Raw genomic sequence first — 22,181 nt, 5'->3', positions numbered from 1 at the left:
TAATTGCTTGGAGTGAGCTATTTGATCAGTCTGTTTGCCCATTTTTTTCAGAGGATAAAAGGGTATTTGTTAGGCTCTGAATGCAAGAGAAAAAAATGTAAAGCCCACGTTTAATATCCTTTGGGTACAATTTATATTTTAAATTTCATAATTGTAGCCTTTCCAAATCATTATTTTTTAATGTAGTTAAATATAATTCATTAGCACGGTGCTGAAAATAGCAATAACATTTGCATCACTGTAGTCTCGATGTAATCAGCAGCTTCTGAGCCCACTGAGATTTTTGTGGCTCAGTTCAGTAGGACAGAACGGTCATGCGTTCTGCTGCGTGCAGGGAGAGAGAGTTAGTAGCTTCTGCTAGTGAAGGGTGGTAGTCCTCACTTGAGCTGGGACTAGCTAGCTCTCCCTGCGTGCCATTCTATGAGTGGTGCAGCCATCGGCTCTCCAGAGTATTAAACCGGCAATGCTCAGGGGCCGTTTTGGGGTTCATTGCAGCCTCCTAGTTTTTTATTTACCTTTGTTTGTAAGATTCTTGTGGTCTACAGAGAAAAAAAGGAGCAAGTATTAAGAAAAAAGTCCTGAGGTCTAATTCTGCCACATTTCAATATTTTCACATTGGCTTTTGTGAATAAAAATGTGGAGTAAGTGCTTTGAGAGCATGATGCGAAGGCTCAAGACAGAGGAACAGACCCACGGAATCCTGTCTCCCCTCCATTCCACTTTCCCCTCTCCTCTGAGCCCACGGCAGCCGCTCTCGCTCTTCTCCTCACCTGGGTCCTGCGCACAGCGCTCTTCTGTGCTCCTTTTCCCCGTCCGCTACCATAGTTTTTTCTTCCTTTCCCCCATCTTCCTCTATTCTTTCTCACCGCTGCTGACCCATCAGTATTGTTTTCCTCCCACGCTGAAGTCCCACGTGGATCCTTTTGTGTCCCACTGAGTGCAAAGGCCACACAGCCCTCAAGTCTCCGGGACAGCTGTTAGGCTTTGCCTGGGACTGATCCCCAGGGCAGGCCCCAGGCTCCACGGGCGCAGCGCTCAGCGCAGGCGTTAGGAGATGCTAATGAGGCCTCCCAGGCCAGAGGACTGGCCTGCATCGCACCACCCAGGGGCCCTCTTTGCCAGTCAACTGCTCTGCCATCGTCCAGTTTGTGCCTTCATAGGGCCCTCAGGTACCTGCAACTCCTCCTCAGCATGAAGATGAGGCCAGGGCTTCTGCCCTTTTCTCAATCCACCTCTGCGTCAGCATTCGCTCGGGGGAAGCCCTGCTGCTCTCAGAGACAGGAGGGGAGAAAACTTTGTACCCAGTCTTTTCTTCACCCTTTGTCTTTTGCTTTCAGTTATTTTCTTTATTTCAAAAGACAGGGTAAAACTTCTTAGGACTGTAAGTTTGGATATTGCTAGGACTGCTTTTTGGGGGAAAGCCTCACAGGGAAGGAAGACATATCCATTCTCTTTCACCCTTTGGGGATTTTGGGGTGGCTCATTTTCTAAATTACTGATATGGTTTAGCTGTGTTCCCGCCCAAAATCTCATCTTGAATTATCATCCCAATAATCTCCACACGTCAAGGGCGGGACCAGGTGGAGGTGATTGGATCATGCGCGCGGTTCCCCCGTGCTGTTCTCGTGATAGTGAGTGCGTCTCACGAGATCTGATGGTTTTATAAGCGTCTGGCTTTTCTCCTGCTGGCGCTCGCTCACTGGGTCCCGCCGTCCTGTGAAGAAGGCGCGTGTTTCTTCTTTGCCTTCCACCCTGATGGTAAGTTTCCCGAGGCTTCCCCAGCAATGCAGAACTGTGAGTCAATTAAACCTCTTTCCTTCATAAATTACCCAGTCTCAGGCCGTTCTTTATAGCAGCGTGAGAATGAACGAATACAATTACCGACTACAAGTACTATTTTTTCGAAAGGAGAGAAACATGGCATTTGTCTGACCCCTTATACTTCTAGTCCTCTGGGCTTATTTTTGGAGTCTATTACTACAATCATGTAGGTCCAGAAGGACGTGACAGAGTCAAGTTGTGAAGGAGGGGACTAAAAACTTTATCTGCTCATTTCCATCCCCCTGCTTTTTTTGCTCTAATCTTTACTGCCCTTGATTGCTGCATGTACCCATTTACGGATATTTTATAACATTCAGTAAATAACACATTTTAAAACTTACAAGTTTCACTTTTTGTGTGTTTAACACAGTGCCACTGTCCTAGGTATACAATAAATATCAGCTATTAAATTTACTACTTTCAAAAAAATCTCCGCTTATTTTATTAACTCTTCACCCATACCAATGCATGACTAGTTTTTTCCCTCTACTGGTATTTACTTATAAAAATGGGATTAAATAAAAGAAAATGTTTTCCATTCCCAATTATATTCTTTTATTCTCCGCTAAGCAATTTCTCCAAACTAGCCATGATTGAAAATAATAATTTAAAAAAGGCATCCTAGCTTTCTTTATTCTGATTTTGTCCACCCTTGGCTTACTTTTAAAAATAATAATGTTGTCATTTCAACCTATCTGCTTGGAATATAATCCTTCTGTCTCTAGGGGAAGTAATGTTTCTGAAGAGTAAAAAATAAGAATTTTGATTTGAACTAGAATTCATCTTGAAGATCTTGAAGTCACGCATATTTACTTGACTCATGAAATAGACACAGTGTCCTAAAGGTCAGAATTTAAAGTGGGACCCCACTAATGGAAGAACATTTTTTCTTCTGAAAACACTTCTGTGTTTCACGATTGACAAATGAACTAGTGAGTGAAAAAGGTATTTGGAGGGTAGATACCTCCGGTGTGCTGAGCTAAGGAATGAATCACTCAGTCACTTACCACAAGTTTCTTGAGAGTCTATTGTGTGCAAAGAACTGCATGTTTTGTCTGTGCTGATGAGGGGGAACTCAATACTCAACAATATTTAACAAAAATTCATAGACTGTGTACCAGGGACTGCGCTAGATGTTCTACGTATTTCTCCATCAATCTTCTGAGCTCCAGAGCAACACTGATAAATGCCTGTGAAAAATTTCCCGTAGATATTGTTCATAGACCCCTCAGTTTGGCATGTCCAAGATGGAACTTACCATTTCACTGTCTTTATTAATGGTGCCTTTTCATTCAGACATTCAAACCAGAAACTTAGTCTTCCCTGGTTCATGCCTTTCTTCCATCAGCCTCTCTCCATATGATCACAACATCATGTTCAGCTGATTGTTCCTTTTATTGGTTGAAGCTGTTTCCTCTGCCACCCCACAGCTGTCCCAGTGATCACTCTTGTGTTTTCTCACCTCAGCATTTACAATGGCTTTGTAACTTGTGTATCTCTTAAAGTTCTTACTATATTTTCTGTGTGCTTCCTACTAGGGTGACCAACCATCCCAGTTTGACCTCAGTCCAAACTGAGGAGTTTCCTGGGATGCAGGACTTTGTAAACCTTTCAGTTTTAAAATAGGACAGTTCCAGGCAAACTGGGACAGTTGGTCACACAATCTGTTAACTATCTTTCAAGTCAAAGTCTGGGGCAGGTGAATCAGATTGACTGAGAGTCAATCATATAGTATAGCAAAGGAGATTGAGAAAGTATCTGGCATTTTTCAGCTTTTTTAATGGAAGTTGGGTTTCAATTCATAAGGTATGGGAGTCCCCAACTGTAGCAAGAGGGTTCACAGTTTGGGGGACAAAAATGAATAAATATCTTCATACACTGTTTCTCTGTATCCAGTCTCCCCAATTATAATGCATTGTGTGTTCTGAGTTAAGGTAAAGCTCACTTTATTTTTTAACTTTTAAGTTCAGGGGTACATGTGCAGGTTTGTTACATAAACTTGTGTCATAGGGGTTTGTTGTACAGATGATGTCATTACCCAGGTATTAAGTCTAATGCCCATTAGTTACTTTTGCTGATCCCCTGCCTCCTCCGACCCTCCACTCTCTGATAGGACCCAATGTGTGTTTTTCTGCTCTATATGTCCATGTGTTCTCATCATTTCGCTCCAACTTACAGGTGAGTACATGAGGTATTTGGTTTTCTGTTCCCGTCTTAGTTTACTAAAAATAATGATTTCTAGCTCCATCCATGTCCCTGCAAAGGACATGATCTTGTTCTTTTTTATGGCTGCATAGTATTCTGTGGGGTATATGTACCATGTTTTCTTTATCCAGTCTATCATTGATGGGCATTTAGGTTGATTCAATGTCTTTGCTATTGTAAATAGTGGTGCAATGAACATATGCCTGCATGTGTCTTTATAATAGAATAATTTTTATTCCTTTGGGCATATACCTAGTAATGGGATTGCTGGGTCAAATGGTATTTCTTGTCTTTAGGTCTTTGAAGAATCATCACACTGTCTTCCACAATGGTTGAACTAATTTACACTCCCACCAACAGTATATAGGAATTCCTTTTTCTCCACAACCTCGCCAGCATCTGTTATTTTTTGACTTTTTAATAATGGCCATTCTGACTGGTGTTAGATGGTAGCTCATTGTGATTTTGATTTGCATTTCTCTAATGATTGGTAATGTTGAGCTTTTTTTCATGATTGTTGGCCACATGTATGTCTTCTTTTGAAAAGTGTCTGTTTGCGTCCTTTGCCCACTTTTTTTATGGGGTTTTTTTTTTCTTGTAAATGTGTTTAAGTTCCTTATAGCTGCTGGATATTAGACCTTTGTTGGATACGTAGTTTGCAAAAATTTTCTCTCATTCTGCAGGTTGTTGACTCTGTTGACCAGTTTCTTTTGCTGTACAGAAGCTCTTTAATTTAATTAGATCCCATTTGTCAATTTTTGCTTTTGTTGCAATTGCTTTTGGCATCTTCATCATGAAATCTTTACCCTTGCCTATGTTCTGAATGGTATTGCCTAGGTTGTCTTCCAGGGTTTTTATAGTTTTTGGTTTTACGTGTAAGTCTTTAATCCGTCTTGAGTTAATTTTGGTATATAGTAAGAGGTAGATGTCCAGTTTTAATCTTCTGCATATGGCTAGCCAGTTATCCCAGCACCATTTATTGAATAGGGAATCCTTTCCCCATTGCTTATTTTTGTGAGGTCTGTTGAAAATCATATAGTTGGAGAGGTGCAATCCTATTTCTGGGTTCTCTATTCTGTTCCATTGGTCTATGTGTCTGTTTTTGTACCAGTACCATACCATGCTGTTATGGTTACTGTAGCCAGTATAGTTTGAAGTTGAGTAAAGCTCACTTTCTACCAGATATCCTTCTATACTCTTGAAAATCTGCTCTTGCTTCCTTACGAAAGATAAAGTCCCAACTTCTTAGTGTGTCCTATGGCCCTTCATGGTCTGAAGCCTCATTTCCGGCTTCACCTCTTGCTATCCACCTCCTTAAGTTCTCCCTGCAGCTTCAGGGGCACCTCTTATAGTTCGTGAATCATGTCATGTGTCTTCATGCCTTCATGGGTTTAGTATGGGCTGCTCCTTTGGCTATGACTATGCTTTGCTGTCAGTGCAGTTGTCTCTCCTCTGTGGCATCTTACTGATCATGGCAGTGCCAGCTATCAGGCCAAATCAGTTGTTTCTTCCTCTCTACACTAACATTTACCATGCTGCATTGCCATTTGTTACTTACATTTCTCTCTTTTCCTTTATATTTATGAGTGCTTCAAGTGCTGGACAAGGTGAAACTCCAATCCCCTTTTCTATGAGAGATGGAGAAAGAAAGCATGACCAAAGGCACACATAAATAAGTGGTAGTCACCAAAATCTAAATGAATTCCATGCATATATGTAGTAAGATATTAGTTGCTCCTTAAATATTTATTTCTCTACTCTTATTTTACTAAGAGAACCTCCCAAATTTAATGGGCACATGGATGCATATCATCTGCCAATTTTTTCCCCTTCATGCTGGTTGGAATGTAAATGTGATGGCAGGAGTTGGAACAGCTATCTTTGACTTTGAGTTAGTAACCGATGTTGAAGATGGCAAATTAATAAGAGAGAGCATGGATCTCCAACACCTGGAGCTAATACAGCACCCCTGCGTCGTTTATACTTAGACTCTTTTGTGAGAGAGAAATAAACTTCTATCTTATTTAATTTGACTTTGATTGCCACAACTATACCTGTAACCTAATTAACATGAGAAAGGGGAAATGTTAGAGGTGAAATAGCTCTTTTGTATTGTGACTTAGTCTGATGCAAGGAAGGGTGTGAGAGAACTGAACAGAGACAAGCATCATTCTTCTGGTTTTGTCAGTGTGAAGGATGGACAACTTTTTATTACAAATATTTCTCTGAATCAGCATTTTCCAATTAATTTCTTCAAATCTTTCTGTAAGGTGTCAGTCACAGGTGGTAGACTAGAAAAGGAATGAAAAGAGAGTAAGAACTAGAAAGCATTTTGCTCTTCTTTGATAACTTTTTAGATCTGTCTTTTGTGTGATCAAGATGATCATTAGAATGTCAGATCTGCTTCTAAGACCCCATGTCAGGCCCCTGTCAGAAATGCCACAGAGCAAGACATGGTTTCTGACTTCAAGAAGATAAACAGATAAGGTACATACAAGCAGAAGACAAAAATGAGTTGGTAGGTAGGTAAATAGACAGCTTGATAGATAGGTAAGTGATAGAGTATTGCTTACTGAAATCCACTGTTCAAAATCAATCAAATAATTGAACGACTATTCAAAAGAGGGAGAGGTAATGTGCAGTGGCAAAATTAAAGCTTTGGGATATTTGGGAACTGGCACCCAGTTCCTTGTTAGCTGTTTGACTGTAGGTAAATAATTTATCTGAGCTTCACTCTCTACTAAGAGTTGGCTAATAATATCCATTTCCTATGATTGTTATGAAAATTAGAAAAGTGGGTTATTATTGAAATGGCTATTATTTGCTTTCGTATTTATGTCTTAATCCATGTGGAATTTTGTGTATAGGGTCAAATATATATCTAATTTTGTTTCTTTTTCTGTGTGGGTACTCTATTCTCTCTACACCATTTACTAAAACAAAGTCCTTTGGGTTACAGTACCATCTTTGTCATATATCAAAGTTCCATATAAGTGTGGGCCTGTTTCTGAGTTTTCTTTTCTTTTCCATTGGACTGTTGGTCATCTTTGAATCAAACATTCCCTGTCTTGTATATAATATCTTTATAGATGCCTTTACATCTGATATGGCATTTCTGCCATCTCATTCTTTCTCAGAATTGATTTGGCTATTTATAGTCTGATGTAAATCTCAGAATCAAGATTCATAAAAAATACTGTCAAGATTTTTATCAAATTGCATTAATTGTATAGATGACTTAGGTGAGTATTGAAAGCTTTAAGGTATTGAAAGATGTGTGAAATATGATAGCCAGAGAGCAATGAAAGGAGTAAGGAGGGAGTCATATCAGAAGGAATGGCATGAGGTAGGAAAACCCAGGGTGTGTTTTGTCCATAGTTCGGTGTAGTTTGACTGGTGAGTGATGGATACTAGAAGAGAGATATAAAACAGGCTTGGAAGGCAGCTGAGCTGTCAATTATAAAATGGAACGCATAGACGGTAGCCTGTGCCAACTCCTTAGCCCAGAAAGTTCTGTGACATTCGCTAATGAAAATCAATTTCCCATCCAACTTTGTGAAATTATAATGCAACGAAGACTCAAGCAAGTAAGAAAACTTAGAGAGACAGAGGAAGTTTAGCCAGATGTGAATCAGGCAGTAAGCTTTGAAAATGTTGCTCTCAATGGGGGCCCTTTTAAAATGTGACATTATTTTACCTGTGGCTACTAAATCCATTAGTAAACACTCTGTGGGAATATGAGCTAAGAAATCTACATTCTCTGATGATTTTTCCAGATGTGCAATTAGCTTGACCAAAAACATGCTCAGCCAGAGGCACTCATTAACTTCCAAAAGTGGAGACTGTTTACCCCAACTGAAACTGCTGGGGTAAACCAGTTGACTCTACATGCAATGCACATTTAATTTTTCTGTTGCTTTACCACTGAGATTTTCAGAGCCCGGAAGGATACACAGTTCTGCTGTTTTTATGCAGCATCCATGCTGGCTGAGCCCCCTGCAAAGCTATTTTAAAGGCCAGCTGGTTATTAAAATGTCCAAATCAGTGTTTGCAGAATCACAGCATTCGTGAGGTGCTCTGACATAAGGGTGGGCCATTTATCTAGCCCAGCCTTCTCATGCCATAGGAAACGAAGTCAGCCCAGAGAGATGATTGATGGCCTCTCAGTGAAGCAAAACATTTGGGACAGAGCAGGGTGTAGAATTCAGATCTCCTGGGTTCTGTTTCCCTGGCTCAGCCATGACATTTACCTTCTCCTTGGGACATCTTTGTCGTCTTATTGGTTGCTTTTCTGACAGTTGCCAGAATCAAAATGAAGTCACTTGTTAAAACAAAACCCTGACAAATGGAACCAGAGAATGCCATGAGGAGAGGATTTTCAGGCATAAATGCCTGATAACAAAACTTATCACGAAAAACTTCACAAAAACCATGACTTTGCACAAAGGCCATTACAACTTTACACAAAACACACTTCTGCAAGGACATCTGCCAGCAATTGTCTGTCCAAGCCCATAGTGGTATCATCCTTGTTACTGATCCTTGTAGCCAAGGATAATTATCTCAAAACAACTGTGTAATCCTTCTCACTTTTCCTTTAAAAACCATTGTTCTTCCTTTACCTCACTGAATATGCAGATTGTTTATTTTGGCATATGTATGCGCATTGCAATGTCTTATTCCCGAAATAAATATAATTTTCTTTTAGAGAACCTCTTTCTTTTGTTATTTAGATTGACACTCTCCTTGTTCTCTGCAAATAAACTGCTTGTTTTTTTGTTTTCTAGTTCATTTTGAAAGATCTGGATTTGAGCTCTTACTAGTTTTATGTGCTTCTTGGCTTGGGGTTGTAATTGTATAACCTGTATTGCTCAGTACACACAGCTTGAGAATAAAAACAGGGTCACAAAACAACAGCATTCCTCTGTCCCCAACACTGACTGCTCTACCCTAACTCCAGGCCCACCAAGATTCTTCTTCTTTTTTTTTTTTTTTTTTTTTTTTTTTTTACTATAAAAATTAATTTATTTGTTTCTTGGCAGTGATTGTGATTTTTTTTTCTTTTTTTAAACTTTATTATACTTTAAGTTTTAGGGTACATGTGCACAATGTGCAGGTTAGTTACATATGTATACATGTGCCATGCTGGTGTGCTACACCCATTAACTCGTCATTTAGCATTAGGTATATCTCCTAATGCTATCCCCCTCCCCCCAACCCCACAACAGTCCCCAGAGTGTGATGTTCCCCTTCCTGTGTCCATGTGTTCTCATTGTTCAATTCCCACCTATGAGTGAGAACATGCGGTGTTTGGTTTTTTGTCCTTGTGATAGTTTACTGAGAATGATGATTTCCAATTTCATCCATGTCCCTACAAAGGACGTGAACTCATCATTTTTTATAGCTGCATAGTATTCCATGGTGTATATGTGCCACATTTTCTTAATCTAGTCTGTCATTGTTGGACATTTGGGTTGGTTCTAAGTCTTTGCTATTGTGAATAATGCCACAATAAACATACGTGTGCATGTGTCTTTATAGAAGTATGATTTATAGTCCTTTGGGTAGATACCCAGTAATGGGATGGCTGGGTCAAATGTTATTTCTAGTTCTAGATCCCTGAGGAATCGCCACACTGACTTCCACAATGGTTGAACTAGTTTACAGTCCCACCAACAGTGTAAAAGTGTTCCTATTTCTCCACATCCTCTCCAGCACCTGTTGTTTCCTGACTTTTTAATGATTGCCATTCTAACTGGTGTGAGATGGTATCTCATTGTGGTTTTGATTTGCATTTCTCTGATGGCCAGTGATGGTGAGCATTTTTTCATGTGTTTTTTGGCTGCATAAATGTCTTCTTTTGAGAAGTGTCTGTTCATGTCCTTCACCCACTTTTTGATGGGGTTGTTTGTTTTCTTCTTGTAAATTTGTTTAAATTGATTGTAGATTCTGGATATTAGCCCTTTGTCAGATAAGTAGGTTGCAAAAATTTTCTCCCATTTTGTAGGTTGCCTGTTCACTTTGATGGTAGTTTCTTTTGCTGTGCAGAAGCTCTTTAGTTTAATTAGATCCCATTTGTCAATTTTGGCTTTTGTTGCCATTGCTTTTGGTGTTTTAGACATGAAGTCCTTGCCCATGCCTATGTCCTGAATGGTAATGCCTAGGTTTTCTTGTAGGGTTTTTATGGTTTTAGGTCAAATATTTAAGTCTTTAATCCATCTTGAATGGATTTTTGTATAAGGTGTAAGGAAGGGATCCAGTTTCAGCTTTCTACATATGACTAGCCAGTTTTCCCAGCACCATTTATTAAATAGGGAATCCTTTCCCCATTGCTTGTTTTTCTCAGGTTTGTCAAAGATCAGATAGTTGTAGATATGTGGCATTATTTCTGAGGGCTCTGTTCTGTTCCATTGATCTATATCTCTGTTTTGGTACCAGTACCATGCTGTTTTGGTTACTGTAGGCTTGTAGTATAGTTTGAAGTCAGGTAGCATGATGCCTCCAGCTTTGTTCTTTTGACTTAGGATTGACTTGGTGATGTGGGCTCTTTTTTGGATCCATATGAACTTTAAAGTAGTTTTTTCCAATTCTGTGAAGAAAGTCATTGGTAGCTTGATGGGGATGGCATTGAATCTATAAATTACCTAGGGCAGTATGGCCATTTTCACGATATTGATTCTTCCTATCCATGAGCATGGAATATTCTTCCATTTGTTTGTATCCTCTTTTATTTCCTTGAGCAGTGGTTTGTAGTTCTCCTTGAAGAGGTCCTTCATGTCCCTTGTAAGTTGGATTCCCAGGTATTTTATTCTCTTTGAAGCAATTGTGAATGGGAGTTCACTCATGATTTGGCTCTCTGTTTGTCTGTTATTGGTGTATAAGAATGCTTGTGATTTTTGTACATTGATTTTGTATCCTGAGACTTTGCTGAAGTTGCTTATCAGCCTAAGGAGATTTTGGACTGAGACAATGGGGTTTTCTAGATATGCAATCATGTCATCTGCAAAGAGGGACAATTTGACTTCCTCTTTTCCTAATTGAATACCCTTTATTTCCTTCTCCTGCCTAATTGCCCTGACCAGAACTTCCAACAGTATGTTGAATAGGAGTGGTGAGAGAGGGCATCCCTGTCTTGTGCCAGTTTTCAAAGGGAATGCTTCCAGTTTTTGCCCATTCAGTATGATATTGGCTGTGGGTCTGTCATAGATAGCTCTTATTATTTTGACATACGTCCTATCAATACCTAATTTATTGAGAGTTTTTAGCATGAAGGGTTGTTGAATTTTGTCAAAGGCCTTTTCTGCATCTATTGAGATAATCGTGGTTTTTGTCTTTGGTTCTGTTTATATGCTGGATTACATTTATTGATTTGCGTATATTGAACCAGCCTTGCATCCCAGGGATGAAGCCCACTTGATCATGGTGGATAAGCTTTTTGATGTGCTGCTGCTGGATTCAGTTTGCCAGTATTTTATTGAGGATTTTTGCATCAATGTTCATCAAGGATATTGGTCTAAAATTCTCTTTTTTGGTTGTGTCTCTGCCCGGCTTTGGTATCAGGATGATGCTGGCCTCATAAAATGAGTTAGGGAGGTTTCCCTCTTTTTCTATTGATTGGAATAGTTTCAGAAGGAATGGTACCAGTTCCTCCTTGTACCTCTTGTAGAATCGGCTGTGAATCCATCTGGTCCTGGACGCTTTTTGGTTGGTAAGCTATTGATTATTGCCACAATTTCAGCTCCTGTTATTGGTCTATTCAGAGATTCAACTTCTTCCTGGTTTAGTCTTGGGAGGGTGTATGTGTCGAGAAATTTATCCATTTCTTCTGGATTTTCTAGTTTATTTGCATAGAGGTGTTTGTAGTATTTTCTGATGGTAGTTTGTTTTTCTGTGGGATCAGAGGTGATATCCCCTTTATCATTTTTTATCGCATCTATTTGATTCTTTTTTCTTCTTTTTTGTTGATCATTTCAAAAAACCAGCTCCTGGCTTCATTAATTTTTTGAAGGGTTTTTTGTGTCTCTATTTCCTTCAGTTCTGCTCTGATTTTAGTTATTTCTTGCCTTCTGCTAGCTTTTGAATGTGTTTGCTCTTGCTTCTCTAGTTCTTTTAATTGTGATGTTAGGGTGTCAATTTTGGATCTTTCCTGCTTTCTCTTGTGGGCATTTAGTGCTACAAATTTCCCTCTACACACTGCTTTGAATGTGTCCCAGAGATTCTGGTATGTTGTGTCTTTGTTCTTGTTGGTTTCAAAGAACATCTTTATTTCTGCTTTCATTTCGTTATGTACCCAGTAGTCATTCAGGAGCAGGTTGTTCAGTTTCCATGTAGTTGAGTGGTTTTGAGTGAGTTTCTTAATCCTGAGTTCTAGTTTGATTGCACTGTGGTCTGAGAGACAGTTTGTTATAATTTCTGTTCTTTTACATTTGCTGAGGAGAGCTTTACTTCCAACTATGTGGTCAATTTTGGAATAAGTGTGGTGTGGTGCTGAAAAAAATGTATATTCTGTTGATTTGGGGTGGAGAGTTCTGTAGATGTCTATTAGATCCGCTTGGTGCAGAGCTGAGTTCAATTCCTGGGTATCCTTTTTAACTTTCTGTCTCGTTGATCTGTCTAATGTTGACAGTGGGGTGTTAAAGTCTCCCATTATTAATGTGTGGGAGTCTAAGCCTCTTTGTAGGTCACTCAGGACTTGCTTTATGAATCTGGGTGCTCCTGTATTGGGTGCATATATATTTAGGATAGTTAGCTCTTCTTGTTGAATTGATCCCTTTATCATTATGTAATGGCCTTCTTTGTGTCTTTTGATCTTTGTTGGTTTAAAGTCTGTTTTATCAGAGACTAGGATTGCAGCCCCTGCCTTTTTTTGTTTTCCATTTGCTTGGTAGATCTTCCTCCATCCTTTTATTTTGAGCCTATGTGTGTCTCTGCGCGTGAGATGGGTTTCCTGAATACAGCACACTGATGGTTCTTGACTCTTTATCCAATTTGCCAGTCTGTGTCTTTTAATTGGAGCATTTGGTCCATTTACATTTAAAGTTAATATTGTTATGTGTGAATTTGATCCTGGCATTATGATGTTAGCTGGTTATTTTGCTCATTAATTGATGCAGTTTCTTCCTAGCCTTGATGGTCTTTACAATTTGGCATGATTTTGCAGTGGCTGGTTCCTTTCCATGTTTAGCGCTTCCTTCAGGAGCTCTTTTAGGGCAGGCCTGGTGGTGACAAAATCTCTCAGCATTTGCTTGTCTGTAAAGCATTTTATTTCTCCTTCACTTATGAAGCTTAGTTTGTCTGGATATGAAATTCTGGGTTGAAAATTCTTTTCTTTAAGAATGTTGAATATTGGCCCTCACTCTCTTCTGGCTTGTAGAGTTTCTGCTGAGAGATCTGCTGTTAGTCTGATGGGCTTCCCTTTGTGGGTAACCCGACCTTTCTCTCTGGCTGCCCTTAACATTTTTTCCTTCATTTCAACTTTGGTGAATCTGACAATTATGTGTCTTGGAGTTGCTCTTCTCGAGGAGTATCTTTGTGGCATTCTCTGTTTCCTGAATCTGAACGTTGGCCTGCCTTGCCAGATTGGGGAAGTTCTCCTGGATAATATCCTGCAGAGTGTTTTCCAACTTGGTTCCATTCTCCTCGTCACTTTCAGGTACACCAGTCAGACGTAGATTTGGTCTTTTCACATAGTCCCATATTTCTTGGAGGCTTTGTTTCTATTTATTCTTTTTTCTCTAAACTTCCCTTCTCGCTTCATTTCATTCATTTCATCTTCCATCACTGATACCCTTTCTTCAAGTTGAACGCATCGGCTCCTGAGGCTTCTGCATTCTTCACGTAGTTCTCGAGCCTTGGCTTTCAGCTCCATCAACTCCTTTAAGAACTTCTCTGTATTGGTTATTCTAGTTATACATTTGTCTAAATTTTTTTCAAAGTTTTTAACTTCTTTGCCTTTGGTTTGAATTTCCTCCTGTAGCTCAGAGTAATTTGATCATCTGAAGCCTTCTTCTCTCAACTCATCAAGGTCATTCTCCATCCAGCTTTGTTCCGTTGCTGGTGAGGAACTGCATTCCTTTGGAGGAGGAGAGGCGCTCTGCTTTTTAGAGTTTCCAGTTTTTCTGCTCTGTTTTTTCCCCATCTTTGTGGTTTTATCTACTTTTGGTCTTTGATGATGGTGATGTACAGATGGGTTTTTGGTGTGGATGTCCTTTCTGTTTGTTAGTTTTCCTTCTAACAGACAGGACCCTCAGCTGCAGGTCTGTTGAAGTTTGCTAGAGGTCCACTCCAGACCCTGTTTGCCTGGGTATCAGCAGCGGTGTCTGCAGAACAGTAGATTTTCGTGAACCGCAAATGTTGCTGTCTGATCGCTCCTCTGGAAGTTTTGTCTCAGAGGAGTACCCGGCCGTGTGAGGTGTCAGTCTGCCCCTACTGGGGTGTGCCTCCCAGTTAGGCTGCTCGGGGGTCAGGGGTCAGGGACCCACTTAAGGAGGCAGTCTGCCCATTCTCAGATCTCCAGCTGCATGCTGGGAGAACCACTGCTCTCTTCAAAGCTGTCAGACAGGGACATTTAAGTCTGCAGAGGTTACTACTGTCTTTTTGTTTGTCTGTGCCCTGCCCCCAGAGGTGGAGCCTACAGAGGCAGGTAGGCCTCCTTGAGCTATGGTGGGCTCCACCCAGTTGGAGCTTGCTGGCTGCTTTGTTTACCTAAGCAAGCCTGGGCAATGGTGGGCGCCCCTCCCCCAGCCTTGCTGCCGCCTTGCAGTTTGATCTCAGACTGTTGTGCTATCAGTCAGCGAGACTCCGTGGGTGTAGGACCGTCCGAGCCATGTGCGGGATATAATCTCCTGGTGCACCGTTTTTTAAGCCCTTGGAAAAGCACAGTATTCGGGTGGGAGTGACCGGATTTTCCAGGTGCCGTCTGTCACCCCTTTCTTTGACTAGGAAAGGGAACTCCCTGACCCCTTGCGCATCCCGAGTGAGGCAATGCCTCGCTCTGCTTCAGCTCATGCATGGTGCGCTGCACCCACTGTCCTGCGCCCACTGTCTGGCACTCCCTAGTGAGATGAACCTGGTACCTCAGATGGAAATGCAGAAATCACCTGTCTTCTGCGTCGCTCATTCTGGGAGCTGTAGACTGGAGCTGTTCCTATTCAGCCATCTTGGCTGCCTGATTCTTAAATCATTCCAGGAGCCCTCGAGGAATTACGTCTAGTGAGCTTCGCAGATGAAACCTTTTGTTCATGGTAACTCCTGCCATTTTCCTCCTCCATGTGTTCCGATGATGCCGCAGATGGTGACTGGGGCACCAACGTCCGCAGAAGATGTTCACTTGGTGGTGGTGCCTGCCCAGGACATCATGGCTGCTGGCAAAGGTGCCAGCCCTCGAGCTGATGCTGTTTCTGTCTGGACCAAGGATGCTGGTATGGCCTTGGGTCCACTTGGTCACCCCACCCTCCTACCAATGCTAGGATCTCTGCATGAATTTCTGAGAGAGGCTGGAGGAAAATGTGAGTGACACAGATCATGCTGTACATACAATTGCATTTCCTTTACCCTTAAATTGTTTTCAGCAGCCTGAACTTGTGTGCTGCAACTTTTGTTCCCTGAGGATGAGATTTCCATTAGTACCTTTTCCAGGTAGACTCTTTATTTTTTATTATACTTTAAGTTCTGGGGCACATGTGCAGAACATGCTGCTTTGTTAAGCTCCATCCTGTTTGGGAAGAGGTTCCTTTTTTGAGACACTGCCTTACCTCCCACTATGAAAATCAAAGGTGGCCAGGCATGGTGGCTCAGGCCTGTAATCCGAGCAGTTTGGGAGGCCAAGGCAGGTGGATCATCTGAGGTCAGGAGTTCGAGACCAGCCTGGCCAACATGGTGAAACCCCGTTTCTACTAAAAATACAAAAATTAGCCAGGGGTGGTGGTGCATGCCTGTGATCCCAGCTACTCAAAAGGCTGAGGCAGGAGAATCGCTTGAACCCAGGAGGTGGAGGTTGCAGTGAGTCGATACTGCACCAATGCACTCCAGCCTAGGAGACAGCAAGACTTCATCTCAAAAAAAAAAAAAAAAATCAGAGATTAACAGATATTCCCTTTCCTATCACCTGGCCACTGGTAGGTGATTATTTGACCCAGGCTTGGCCAACTCTTTGCTCTTCTCTGGAACCTTGACTCTTGACTCTTGAACTAGTGACACAGAGATGGAAGAACAGTTTAGGACTTATTCATAATGAGGGCAATCAGCAGTAGAGTTAGTGGTGTCTGTGGTAGTGGTTGGGGTGTCCTGAAAACACAACCTTGTCCTGGAAAGGGAGGGAAGAAGGTGCTGTTGATGACATTCTATCTGAATAATGCCTGTATCGGATGCATTATTGGGCATCTCTCTTGAGATAAGGACATAATCTTTATTTTTTTATTTTTATTTTTTTATTATACTTTAAGTTCTAGGGTACATGTGCACAATGTACAGGTTTGTTAGTATACATGTGCCGTGTTGGTTTGCTGCACCCATTAACTCATCATTTACATTAGGTATATCTCCTAATGCTATCCCTCTCCCATCCCTCCACCCCACGACAGGCCTCAGTATGTGATGTTCCCCACCCCATGTCCAAGTGTTCTCATTGTTCATTTCCTACCTATGAGTGAGAACATGTAATGTTTGGTTTTCTGTCCTTGTGATAGTTTGCTCAGAACGATGGTTTCCAACTTCATCCATGTCCCTACAAAGGACATGAACTCATCATTTTTTATGGCTGCATAGTATTCCATGGTGTATATGTGCCACATTTTCTTAATCCAGTCTGTCATTGATGGACATTTGGGTTGATTCCAAGTCTTTGCTATTGTGAATAGCGCCGTAGTAAACATAAGTGTGTATGTGTCTTTATAGTAGCATGATTTATAATACCTTGGGTATATACCCAGTAATGGGTTCTCTGAGTCAAATGATATTTCTAGTTCTGGATCCTTGAGGGATCGCCACACTGTCTTCCACAATGGTTGAACTAGTTTACAGTCCCACCTACAGTGTAAAAGTGTTCCTATTTCTCCACATACTCTCCAGCACCTGTTGTTTCCTGACTTGTTAATATTGCCATTCTAACTGGTGTGAGATGGTATCTCATTGTGGTTTTGATTTGCATTTCTCTGATGACCACTGATGATGAGCATTTTTTCATGTGTCTGTTGGCTGCATAAATGTCTTCTTTTGAGAAGTATCTGTTCATGTCCTTTGCCCACTTTTTGATGGGGTTGTTTGTTTTTTTCTTGTAAATTTGTTTAAGTTATTTGTAGATTCTGGATATTAGCCCTTTGTCAGATGGATAGATGGCAAAAATTTTCTCCCACTCTGTAGGTTGCCTGTTCACTCTGATGGTAGTTTCTTTTGCTGTGCAGAAGCTCTTTAGTTTAACTAGATCCCATTTGTCTATTTTGGCTTCTGTCGCCATTGCTTTTGGTGTCTTAGTCATGAAGTCCTTCCCCATGAATGTGTCCTGAATGGTATTGCCTTGGTTTTCTTCTAGAGTTTTTATGGTTTTAGGTCTAATATTTGAGTCTTTAATCCATCTTGAATTAATTTTGTATAAGATGTAAGGAAGGGATCCAGTTTCAGCTTTCTACATATGGCTAGCCAGTTTTCCCAGCACTATTTATTAAATAGGGAATCCTTTCCCCATTTCTTGTTTTTGTCAGGTTTGTCAAAGATCAGATGGTTGTAGATGTGTGATGTTATTTCTGAGGCCTCTGTTCTGTTCCGTTGGGCTATATCTCTGTTTTGGTACCAGTACCATGCTGGTTTGGTTACTGTAGCCTTGTAGTGTAGTTTGAAGTCAGGTAGCATAATGCCTCCAGCTTGGTTCTTTTGGCTTAGGATTGTTTTGGAAATGCAGGCTCCTTTTTGGTTCCATATGAACTTTAAAGCAGTTTTTTCCAATTTTGTGAAGAAAGTCATTGGTCGCTTGATGGGGATGGCATTGAATCTATAAATTACCTTGGGTAGTATGGCCATTTTGATGATACTGATTCTTCCTATCCATGAGCATGGAATGTTCTTCCATTTGTTTGTGTCCTCTTTTATTTCATTGAGCAGTGGTTTGTAGTTCTGCTTGAAGAGGTCCTTCACATCCCTTGTAAGTTGGATTCCTAGGTATTTTATTCTCTTTGTAGCAATTGTGAATGGGATGTCACTGATGATTTGGCTCTCTGTCTGTTATTGGTGTATAAGAATGCTTGTGATTTTTGCACATTGATTTTGTGTCCTAAGACTTTGCTGAAGTTGCTTATCAGCTTAAGGAGATTTTGGGCTGAGACTATGGAGTTTTCTAAATATACAATCATGTCATCTGCAAACAGGGACAAATTGACTTCCTCTTTTCCTAATTGAATACTCTTTATTTCTTTCTCTCATCTGATTGCCCTGGCCAGAACTTCCACACTATGTTGAATAGGAGTGGTGAGAGAGGGCATCCCTGTCTTGTGCCAGTTTTCAAAGGGAATGCTTCCAGTTTTTGCCCATTCAGTATGATATTGGCTGTGGGTCTGTCATAGATAGCTCTTATTATTTTGACATACGTCCTATCAATACCTAATTTATTGAGAGTTTTTAGCAAAATTTTGTTGAATTTTGTCAAAGGTCTTTTCTGCATCTATTGAGATAATCATGTGGTTTTTGTCCTTGGTTCTGTTTGTGATGGATTACGTTTATTGATTTGAGTATGTTGAACCACCCTTGCATCCCAGGGATGAAGCCAGATTGATTTTGGTAGATAAGCTTTTTGATGTGCTGCTGGATTTCGTTTGCCAGTGTTTTATTGAGGATTTTTGCGTCAATGTTTATCAGGGATATTGGTCTAAAATTCTCTTTTTTTGTTGTGTATCTGCCAGGCTTTGGTATCAGGATGATGCTGGCCTCATAAAATGAGTTAGGGAGGATTCCTTCCTTTTCTATTGCTTGGAATAGTTTCAGAAGGAATGGTACGAGCTCCTCTTTGTACCTCTGGTAGAATTCGGCTGTGAATTCGTCTGGTCCTGGACTTTTTTTGGTTGGTAAGCTATTAATTATTGCCTCAATTTCAGAGCCTCTTATTGGTCTATTCAGGGATTCAACTTCTTCCTGGTTTAGTCTTAGGAGGGTGTATGTGTTGAGGAATTTAACCATTTCTTCTAGATTTTCTAATTTATTTGTGTAGAGCTGTTTATAGTATTCTCTGATGGTAGTTTGTATTTTTGTGGGATTGATGGTGATATCCCCTTTGTCATCTTTTATTGCGTCTATTTGATTCTTCTCTCTTTTCTTTATTAGTCTTGCTAGCGGTCTATCAATTTTGTTGATCTTTTCAAAAAACCAGCTCCTGGATTCATTGATTTTTTTTTTTTTGGAAGAGATTTTGTGTCTCTATCTCCTTCAGTTCTGCTCTGATCTTAGTGATTTCTTGCCTTCTGCTAGCTTTTGAATGTGTTTGCTCTTGCTTCTCTAGTTCTTTTAATTGTGATGTTAGGGTGTCGATTTTAGATTTTTCCTGCTTTCTCTTGTGGGCATTTAGTGGTATAAATTTCCCTCTACACACTGCTTTAAATGTGTCCCAGAGATTCTGGTACGTTGTGTCTTTGTTCTTGTTGGTTTCAAAGAACATCTTTATTTCTGCTTTCATTTCATTATTTACCCAGTAGTCATTCAGGAGCAGGTTGTTCAGTTTCCATGTAGTTGTACGGTTTTGAGTGAGTTTCTTAATCCTGAGTTCTAATTTGATTGCACTGTGGTCTGAGAGAGAGTTTGTTGTGTTTTCTGTTTTTTTTACATTTGCTGAGGAGTGCTCTACTTCCAAATACGTGGTCAATTTTAGAATAAGTGCTATGTGGTGCTGAGAAGAATGTATATTCTGTTGATTTGGGGTGGAGAGTTCTGTAGATGTCTATTAGGTCCACTTGGTCCAGAGCTGAGTTCAAGTACTGAGTATCCTTGTTAATCTTCTGTCTCGTTGATCTGTCTAATATTGACAGTGGGGTGTTAAAGTCTCCCACTATTCTTGTGTGGGAGTCTAAGTCTCTTTGTAGGTCACTCAGGACTTGCTTTATGAATCTGGGTGCTCCTGTATTGGGTGCATATATATTTAGGATAGTTAGCTCTTATTGTTGCATTCATCTTTTTACCATTATGTAATGCCCTTCTTTGTCTTTTTTGATCTTTGTTGGTTTAAAGTCTGTTTTATCAGAGACTAGGATTGCAACCACTGCTTTTTTTGTGCTTTCCATTTGCTTGGTAAATATTCTTCCATCCCTTTATTTTGAGTCTGTGTGTGTCTGCACATGAGATGGGTCTCCTGAATACAGTACACTGATGGGTCTTGACTCTTTATCCAATTTGCCAGTCTTTATCTTTTAATTGGGGCATTTAGCCCATTTACATTTAAGGTTAATATTGTTATGTGTGAATTTGATCCTGTCATCATGATGCTAGCTGGTTATTTTGCACATTAGTTGATGCAGTTTCTTCATAGTGTGGTCTTTATATTTTGGCATGTTTTTGCAGTGGCTGGTACCGGTTGTTCCTTTCCACGTTTAGTGCTTCCTTCAGGAGCTCTTTTAGGGCAGGCCTGGTGGTGACAAAATCCCTCAGCATTTGCTTATCTGTAAAGGATTTTATTTCTCCTTCACTTATGAAGCTTAGTTTGGCTAGATACAAAATTCTGGGTTGAAAATTCTTTTCTTTAAGAATGTTGAATATTGGCCCCCACTCTTCTTCTGGCTTGTACAGTTTCTGCGGAGAGATCTGCTGTTAGTCTGATGGGCTTCCCTTTGTAGGTAACCTGATCTTTCTCTCTGGCTGCCCTTAACATTTTTTTTTCCTTAATTTCAGTCTTGGAGAATCTGATGATTATGTGTCTTGGGGTTGCTCTTCTCAAGGAGTGTCTTAGTGGTGGTCTCTGTATTTCCTGATTTTGAATGTTGACCTGTGTTGCTAGGTTGGTGAAGTTCTTCTGGATCATATCCTGAAGTGTGTTTTCCAACTTGGTTCCATTCTCCCTATCACTTTCAGGTACACCAATTAATCATAGGTTTGGTCTTTTCACATAGTCCCATATTTCTTGGAGGCTTTGTTCATTCCTTTTCATTAGTTTTTCTTTAATCTTGTTTTCATGCTTTATTTCATTAAGTTGATTTTCAATCTCTGATATCCTTTCTTCCGCTTGATCCATTCAGCTACTTGTGTATGCTTCGCAGAGTTCTTGTGTTGTGTTTTTCAGCTCCATTTATGTTCTTCTGTAAACTGGTTATTCTAGTTAGCAGTTCCTGTAACCTTTTATCAAGGCTCTTAGCTTCCTTGCATTGGGTTAGAACATGCTCCTTTAGCTCAGAGGAGTTTGTTATTACCCACCTTCTGAAGCCTACTTCTGTCAGTTCTGTCAAATTCATTCTCTGTCCAGTTTTGTGTCCTTGCTGGAGAGGAGTTGTGATCCTTTAGAGGAGAAGATGCATTCTGGGTTTTGGAATTTTCAGCAGTTTTGCACTGTTTTAGCCTCATCTTCATGGATTTGTCTACCTTTGATCTTTGATGCTGATGACCTTTGAATGAGGTTTTTGTGTGGGTGTTCTTTTTGTTGTTATTGCTTTCTGTTTGTTAGTTTTCCTTCTAACAGTCAGGCCCCTCTTCTGCAGGTCTGCTGGAGTTTGCTAGAGGTCCACTCCAGACCCTATTTTCCTGTGTATCACCAGCGGAGGCTGTAGAACAGCAAAGATTGCTGCCTGCTCCTTCCTCTGGAAGCTTCCTCCCAGAGGGGCACCTGCCCGATGCCAGCTGGAGCTCTTCTGTATGAGGTATCTGTTGACCCCTGCTGGAAGGTGTTTTTCAGTCAGGAGGCACAGGGGTCAGGGACTCACTTGATGAGGCAGTCTGTCCCTTAGCAGAGCTTGAGTGCTATGCTCGGAGATCCACTGCTCTCTTCAGAGCTGGCAGGCAGGAACATTTAAGGCTGCTGAAGCTGTGCCCACAGCTGCCCCTTCCCCTAAGTGCTCTGTCCCAGGGAGATGGGAATTTTATCTATAAGTCCCTGCCTGGGGCTGCTGCCTTTCTTTCAGAGATGCCCTGCCCAGTGAGGAGGAATCTAGAGAGACAATCTGACCACAGCTGCTTTGCTGCACTATGGTGAGTTT

The sequence above is a fragment of the Gorilla gorilla genome, chromosome 14, assembly GCF_029281585.2.
Source record: "Gorilla gorilla gorilla isolate KB3781 chromosome 14, NHGRI_mGorGor1-v2.1_pri, whole genome shotgun sequence".
In the NCBI taxonomy this organism is placed as follows: domain Eukaryota; kingdom Metazoa; phylum Chordata; class Mammalia; order Primates; family Hominidae; genus Gorilla; species Gorilla gorilla.
This window is presented reverse-complemented; position numbering follows the sequence as displayed.